The sequence below is a fragment of the Mauremys reevesii genome, linkage group 12 (genome assembly GCF_016161935.1).
Source record: "Mauremys reevesii isolate NIE-2019 linkage group 12, ASM1616193v1, whole genome shotgun sequence".
In the NCBI taxonomy this organism is placed as follows: domain Eukaryota; kingdom Metazoa; phylum Chordata; order Testudines; family Geoemydidae; genus Mauremys; species Mauremys reevesii.
The window spans coordinates 26,407,209-26,415,419 of NC_052634.1; the positions used below are offsets into that span (position 1 = coordinate 26,407,209).

General features: G+C 55.9%; 1 non-coding gene across 1 annotated transcript; it reads right to left on the reverse strand.

The window, feature by feature from the left end:
• Positions 1-6,752: 6,752 nt before the first annotated feature.
• TRNAT-AGU lies at positions 6,753-6,826 on the reverse strand. Its single transcript has one exon. It is a non-coding gene; the product is annotated as a tRNA-Thr (tRNA).
• Positions 6,827-8,211: the final 1,385 nt, after the last annotated feature.

The following is an 8,211-nucleotide window of genomic DNA, read 5'->3' on the forward strand; positions in this document are numbered from 1 at the left end:
CCTCAACAAGGCGAGACAAATAACATCCGGCCTTCTGGTGGTTAAGAAGTGGCTGTCCCTACCCCGGAATTCCAGCAACGGTTCGTATACATCGCCCACCACCGACACGTGGGGCGCCGCCTAACGTCCTCAGCATGGGAGACTCCTGTGTGACATCGCGATGCGTCACGCCGCGCCCCTTCCGCCTCCTGACGTGCCCGGACGCCATGGTCAAGAACATGCGCGGCGACGCGCCTCTGGCGCCGGGCCATCGCTGGCGTATCACGCCGATCCCCCTCCGGCCAAGATGTGGCCGCCTTCCTGAACGGCTCTCCTGGATGGAGAATTCGGCCGGTTCAGGGCGTGTCGCCTCGCTTTGGTCCCAGCGCCCGCAACGCCACCCGCCCGACTGGGAAAGCGACTGGGCTGCCGCTGGAGTATGGAGCGAGGATCGGCGAGAGCCAGAGTCCTGGTACCGCTTGGATGGAGCGGAGGATGGAACAACACCATCGTCAGCCCTGGAGCCAGAGGCATGCTGGAGAAGACCCTGAAGCGCTTTCTGCCATCCACGCTCTACGTGGACACCCTGAAGAAACCTGACCAGGGTGGAGGAGCTGAGGTGACCAGCAAGTGGGACTCCAGCAACCACTTCCTCCCGCGAGCAGCTTCACCCGATTCGCCCGACTGGCGGTTCATACACCGCGCCCGGCTGAACTGCGTCCTCTCAGCGGAGCTGTCCGCCACGGGAACCAGGACAAACGCTGCGGAAGTGTGGCTCGCCATGGAGACCTTGCCCCACGTCCTGTGCAGCTGCAGGCCCCACGGCAGAGCCTGGCAGGCTGGCGCCACAACGCCGTCCAGGACCGCCTGGTGAAGGCCATCGCCCCGCACCTGGGAGAGATCACCGTCAACCGCGCCATTCCCGGCAGCGACAGCCTGCTGCGCCCGGACATCGTCATCACGGATGAGGACCGGAAAAAGATCATCCTCGTCGACGTGGCCGATCCCGTTCGAGAATAGGACCCGGCCTTCCCGCGAGGCCCGAGCCCTCGAGCTTGAAAAATATGCCCCCTTGGCGGACACCTTGCGGTCAAAGGGCTCACGAGGTCTGCACGATGCCTGATCGTGCTGCTGGGGCCCTGGGCGCCTGGGACCCTTGCAATGAGCAGCGTGCTGCGGACCTGTGGGGTGGGCCGTCGCTACGCTCAACTCATGAGAGCGCCCTAATGGTCTCGGACACTATCCGCTGGTCCAGAGACATTTACAGGAGCACATCACGGCCACGCCAATACCAGGAGTGAGTGGCGTGACTCTGTGCACACGAAGGGGACGAGACCGTGGACCCCCGTTGGACTCATCCTAAGCCCCAAACCCACTCAAACTGTACTCCACCATGTGAGGGTCGTCCCAACCCCATTACTCAGCCCGCTTATTCGTGCCCATGACTATCTGTAACCTGTTTGTATGAGTGATGTACCCTCACTGTTTGCTGGCTGTACCTTGAACTGACCCACCGTATACCCCGCATTGGGGACATGACAGACTATGTATATGTATGTGCTGCCTAACACCAAAACGTTAACATCCCCCCACAATCTGTATGTTACCCCCAATGACACAATAACTGACGCATCAAACACTTTGTATCGTTTATTTTAAATATTCTCTAATAAAATTTAAATCTGCTGGTTTGCAAGTTGACCATGACAGTTACACTGTGTCATCTGCTGCTGTTCTAAGTGCTCTTAGCCAGTCTCAGTGAGATTGACCAGAGGTGCATGGACAAAATGGGAATGACTCCCAGATCATTCTGTTCTTTAAGTTTTGTCTAAAGGAGAGTCAGTCCTGTCTGGACTATCGGGCAAGCCTACTAAAGAACTATAGAGGCAAACAGCTGCTCTGGATCAGAGCCCCAGACATCCCACAGCAATGATGAGTTGCATGTCATTCTAGGGGGTGTCCCTGCAAAACTCCACCTATTACTTCCCTCCTCCCTCACCCCTCCTCAGCTACCGTGGCAGTTATCCCCCATTTGTGTGATGACGTAATAAAGAAAGCACGAATTTGAAACAACACTGACTTTAATGCCTCTGCAAGCAGAGCTCAAGGATGGAGGGGCAGGCAGCCTCCGACTGCTATGATATTCCAGGCAGGACTGAATCTCCATTACACAACGCTCCCCTCCATCCAACAGCCGCGACCCCTGAGTGGGGAGAGACGAGGCCAAGGGAGAAGCAGGCAGAAGGGGGGGCCCTGGGGGCGCGGCTGCGGGGGGGCAGGGCCGGGCCAAGACCCCGGAACAGGCGAGTTCACCTCAGGAGCCGGAGGAGGGGCAGGGCTGAGCCAGGACTCCTGGGTTCTCCCCAGCTCTGGGAGGAGGGGGTAGAGTGGGGTAGAGTGGGGGAGGGCCTGCTGCCCTCGAGGTGACCAGCAGAGCCCCCTGCAGCTTGCCTCCCCAACCAGGCGCTTGGTGTGCTGGTGCCTGGAGCCGCCCCTGGTTCAGCCCCTCTGCCCAGGCAGCTCCCCAGCCTGACACACACACAGCACCTGCACCCGCCCTACCCCAGGGCTCCTCAGCCCAGAGGAGCCCCCGGCTGAGTGGGAATCAGAACCCCCGAAATTGCCTGGGACCAGCAGATCTGCCTCGCCCTGCCCTGCATGTATTGGGAGTGAGTCAGTTTCCCTGTCCACCATGTGTCCTGCCCTGTGTCTCTTCTCCTCCCCAGTTCCTCCAAACCACCCCATTTCCCCTGCACCCCAGGCTGGGTCTCTGCTAACCCCCTTCTCTCCTCCTACCCCAATATCTCCCTGCCCCTACAGGTCTATATGGCTGGATCCTCCCTCCCCCTTCTCCCCTCATTTCCTGCCTCTGGGGTCTATGGAGATGGGTCTCTCCTCTGCCATCCCCTCTCCTACCCCTATGTCCCACTGCCTCTAGGGGTCTATGGGGCTGGGTTTCTCCCCCTCCATCCCCTCCCTGCCCCAATATCCCTCTGGGGCTCTGTGGGGCTGGGGCTGGGGCTCTCTCCCTGCCTGTGCTCTCCCCTGCACACGATGTCCTGGGAGTGACTCAGTTTCCCTGGACCAGCATTTCACACCCCACCCCCACCCCACATGTCTCCCTCCACCCCACCCCATTTCCCCTGCACCCGGGCTGGGTCTCTGCCAACCCCCTTCTCCCCTCTGGCCCCAATATCTCCCTGCCCCAGGCTGTCTATGGGGCTGGGTCTCTCCCCTCCCCCTTCTCCCCATCCCCTCATCCCTCCCCAATATCTCCTGCCCCAGGCTGTCTGTGGGGCTGGGTCTCTCCCTGAAGCCCCGCCCCAGCGCGGGCTCTGGACAATCCCGCCCGGCGGCTGTGACGTCGCGCTGGGGCTGTGACGTGCGCTGACGTGTTCACTCTCTGCAGGCGGCTCATTCGCTAGAGACCAAAACGACAGAAGGTGTCACGTGTCCATGGGCGGGGCTATGCAGATGAGCAGTGTCTGGCGGCAGGACGGGAGCAGCGAGAGGAACCGAAGGAGCCGGCGGAGAGAATTCTCTGCGTGTGGACAGAATCCGGTGTGGGAGTTCGTGCTGTGGGTGCCTGCACCGGAGTCGCCGGGCAGTGATTGCTACTGAGCTGCATAGTGACCAAAGGCGTGTGAATGGGGTGTGGTGCCTGGCGAGGAGCAGCTCGTGGTGGAAAGAAAACAGCAGATCCTGTCCTAGCAGTGGTTTGTGGGGATGTGGGGTTTGCAACCATGAGTGGGATTGTTGTGGGTGCAACTAGACCCCACATTCTCTGGTGGGCGGGGCTTCTACTGTCTGCCTGGGGAGGGAGGGTCCATGATGTCACAGCCCATGGTGGAGGAGGTTGAATCATGTTTCTGAAGTGGGAGAGCAACCCCCGCTCCACTCACTCTCCACTAGGGTCTGGGCTGGGATCTCTAGGGAGGGCCCAGGATAAAACAGTCTCCCCTATGGAACCCAGGAGTCCTGGCTCCCAGTCCCCCTGCTCTAGACCCCTCCACTCCCAGAGCCAGGATAGAACCCAGGGTCCTGGTGCCCAGCCCCCTCCTGCTCTGACCACTCGACCCCACTCCCCTCCCAGGGTGGTGCAGGGGTCACTGGGTCTGTGTCCCAGCTCTGCTAAGGGCCTCGACTGATTTTCCCAAAGTGCTTCCTTCTGAATCCAGCACATCTGCCCCCACTCTGCTCAGTTACTGCCCACCCGGTGTGTGGGCACCAGCACTGTGCCGGGTCGTGATGGGAAATTGTCAAGCTGGCCCAGGAGAGACGTGTGTGTCCCTGCTGCCCTCTGCTGGTGTGGCTGAGCCCTGCTCTGTGTGTGTGTGTGTGTGTGTGTGTGTGTACACGTGTGGTGGCTTTGCAGGATTTTGTATCCTGCAGCAAGTGACACACACACACACATTGATGCACAAAGGGACTCTCAGTCCCAAGAACACTCACACACAACACACCCAGATGGGCATGCTAGCCCAACCCCCAAAGAGACAAACAATCACACCCCAGCCACACTCACAATCACACACACACACACAGAATATTCGCAGTTGTGCTCAGAGACACGACCGCACACAGTTCCTCCACTGCTCCCAACACAAGGACCTCCTGCCCCACACAGCCTGTGCCGAGGCCTGTGGAACTCACTGCCACTGGACAGCTACCCATGAGAAGGGACCTTTCCAGGAGACCAATAGACATGGCCATGGCGACAGAGGGGGCTGGGCTCCCAGGGTCTGACCTGGGCTGAGACTGGTTCTGACCTAGAGGGGTCTATCCAGCCGGGGCAGCGTGACCACACACAGACCCACCAGAGCGCCTTTCTTAGCGGGTCTCCCAGGCCCTCCCCACCTGCCGGTTGGGTAACAAAGGGGCAGTACGGGACTCTGGGCTGTGTCACAGCAGTCCCAGCCCTCGCTCCCACACGCTGGTGAGTTGGGTAACTGCCGCGGATTGCACAAGAGAGTCAGAGCCAGGAGAGAACCAGGAGTCCTGGCTCCCCCGACACACCTCTAACCACTGGACCCCACTCCTCCCAGGGCTGGAGATAGAACCCAGGAATTCTGACCACCAACTCCCCTCCCCCGTTCTGACCACTAGATCCCACACTCCCCTTTTAGATTTTAGTCCTGCTGCCTCTTCTATCCACCCACCCCACCTGTCCATCCCTTTCCTGCAGGTTTTTGGGGTGTCACTCCTGCTCTGCACTCCCCCAGTGCAGCCCAAGGCTTTTCCTCCCCCCAACCACACATCCTCTCCCCCTCGTGCTGGATCGTCTGCTTGGCCCCCTGTCCCCTCTCGGGGCGCGCTGTGCGGCGTGGCTGGGGATTGTGCACTGGCCCAGCACCAGGCAACACAGAACGGACACCACACGCCCTGCCCTGCCTCACCTGAGCTGCTCTCCAGGTGCATCGGAGCCCAGTGCCCCACACCTGGGCCCTCCTGCCCCACAGTGGGTGAGCTGCAGCCCCCGCCACACTCCACAGAGGGGTTAAGTGTCAGGCCAGCCAGCTTTTGTAACATGGGGAAATCACCACCGGGGTCGACGGTATGGGGGCTGTGACATACAGAGAAACAGTTGTTGACCTCTCTGCCTAACACTTATAATCACTTATAATCTATCTTTCTGTAGTTAATAAACTTATTTTAATGTTTTATACTTACTTGTGAAATTGTCCAAAGTGCTTGGGAAAGCTGTTCAGATTAAAAAGGCTGGTGCATGTTCACTTTCTTTTTGATTAAGTGGTGAATTAAATACGGAGCTTGAACGTTTCAAGAGGTTTTGTTCAGTGTAAGACTGTACATTTCTGAGGTTAAAGGCTGAGGGCTGAGGAAGATATTCTTGTGTCTCTCTATGTATAATTGAGGAGTGGCTTATAGAGCATTCATGCAACTTAGTTGGGTGCATTGCTGCATGTTGGTGGCTGAGTGATCACAGCACATGGAGGGGGTTTTGCTGCTTGTCACTACTGCAGCATTGTAAGACACAGCCCAGGCTGAAGAGATAAGAGGACAGAGCAGTTCCACAGTTTGGGATTGTACCCCACGGATCCCCCCACACAGAGATCCTGCTGTGACCAGCCGTGGTAATACTGTGCTTAGTGCTCTGCCTTGTAGCTTCAACAGCTGCACATGCAAGATGAGTTTCAGTGACCTTGACCTTGTTTCCATGTTTATCCAAAGCCTCCTTTTGACAGTTGTCAGCAAAAAGACCCGTTTCTGTTGCAAGCATTTGTATGGCTAGCCAGAGTCGGGCTTCTCCGTTAACAAAAAAGATTGACCAAAAGGGGACAAGAGGAGGCACGTTCAGCAAGGCAGCACTGGATGCTGGATCCTGAATCTGCTCTTTATCCAGCAGCTCTCTTGGCAGGCTCTGCCATGGTGCCACGCTCTGGGACTTCTCCCCGAACTGCTCCATTTTTCATCAACAATAACATGAAAAGTGAAAGGACAGTCATTCTCCATTTCCTGCAAGCCCTGCAGAGAACCCTCTAGAAGGGGCTCTGTGCACAGATATCCCCAGTGAATTGCATGGCTGCACAACACAGGGTCTCCTGTCACAGCAAATTGCAGCGGAAGCAACCTCCTTGCCAATGCCAATAGCCTTTTCATCAACACCAGACTGAGGATTTGATTCTCTCCAATGCTCCGTTGGAAAGAAGCCTTTTCCTTCACAAGCAATTACTTGGATTGTCAAGGGAGGTCTCTTCTGTTTCCTAGGAAGACACAGGAAAATGTGAGCAGAGGAGACAAAAAGCTATAGAACAAGGCACCACTGGGAGTTGAACCCAGGATCTCCTGTTTACTAGATAGGTGCCTTAGCCTACTAAGCCATGGTGCCTTCCCAGCAGGCCCTCTGCAACCACTCCACTTGATGGTCCAAGACTACACCTTCAAATTCCAAAGTAAAAATGTTCCCCATTTCCCTCAAGACTTGCAGACCTTGAGCAGGCTGGCTCAGTGCACAGAAAGCCACAGCTGAGCTGACAGAGGGCTTCTAACATGCATTTCTCCCACAAGCTGCTGTGATCAGATACTGACATTTACACAGAGCACGTCACCGGCCACCGTCAATACCAAGAGTGAGCTGGCGTGACTTCATGCACCCACAAGGGGGAAGAGACCTGTAAACTTCCCCTGTTGGACTTTATCCCCTGAGCCCTGAAACAACCAAACTGAACTCTGCCCTGTGAAGGTCATCCTATCATCATTACCCAGTCCGCTCATTTATTCATGCCCACGACTATCCATAACCTGTTTGTATGAGTGATGTGCCCTCACTGCTTGCTGGCTGTACCTTGAACTCACCCACCGTATACCCCGCATTGGGGACATGACAGACTGTGTATATGTATATGCCGTCCAATACCAAAACGCTAACATCCCCTACAACCTGTATGTTACCCCAATGCCACAATAACTGGCCTTCAAACACTTTGTATCGTTTATTTTTAAATATTCTCTGTGTTTCAGTCACAGCAGCTTCAGCTCAACTCTGAGTCATGGTAACCTTTCCATCAGCTCCGGATTTACCATAACACTTTCCAAGACTTAGCAAGGAAGGGTCTCTGTGTCTTGAACAAGCACTTACAAGGATTGTGCAGTGAGGTCTTTTCTTTTCATTAGAAGAAATAAAAGAAAGGAGCCTGACAGACAAACTAGGTTCAGCAAGGAAGAACTAGCAGGTCAAGCCAGGATCTCCTGGTGAGTAGGAAGGCTCTTCAGCCAGCTCTGCCCAAAGATCACTATCCAGAGGCCACTTCCCACAGAGTCCAGTTATGGTTACAGACCCATCCTGAAATTAGAGCAGGATATTTTAAAGCTTATTCTCACAGTAAAGTAACACAATTCAGCTATGTCGGCACAGAGGAGAAAGCACTCCGTCATTTCACAGTTATTGCTACTGATCTCACTGACAAACTTCCTTTTCTCGGGGCTGCTCCCAGCACTTTAGGGAGTTTTTCGTCTTCTCCCTTCCAGCTGTGGTGATGGGACTGCAGCAGCTCCCCAGGGCTGGCTTTGCTCTTTATATCCTTCTCTTCTTTGGCTGAAGCTGTGTTTGCCATCAGTTTAATCCATAGCTGAGACCTCAGGTACCAGCAGCTAGTTACAAAGGCTCAATTCCCATTGCCATCAGTGGGAGGTTATCCAGGGCTGCAAGATTTGGCCCATGGACAGTCAAGGTGCTACAGCAGCTACATTCTTACATGGTGAGTCCTGCAGCCT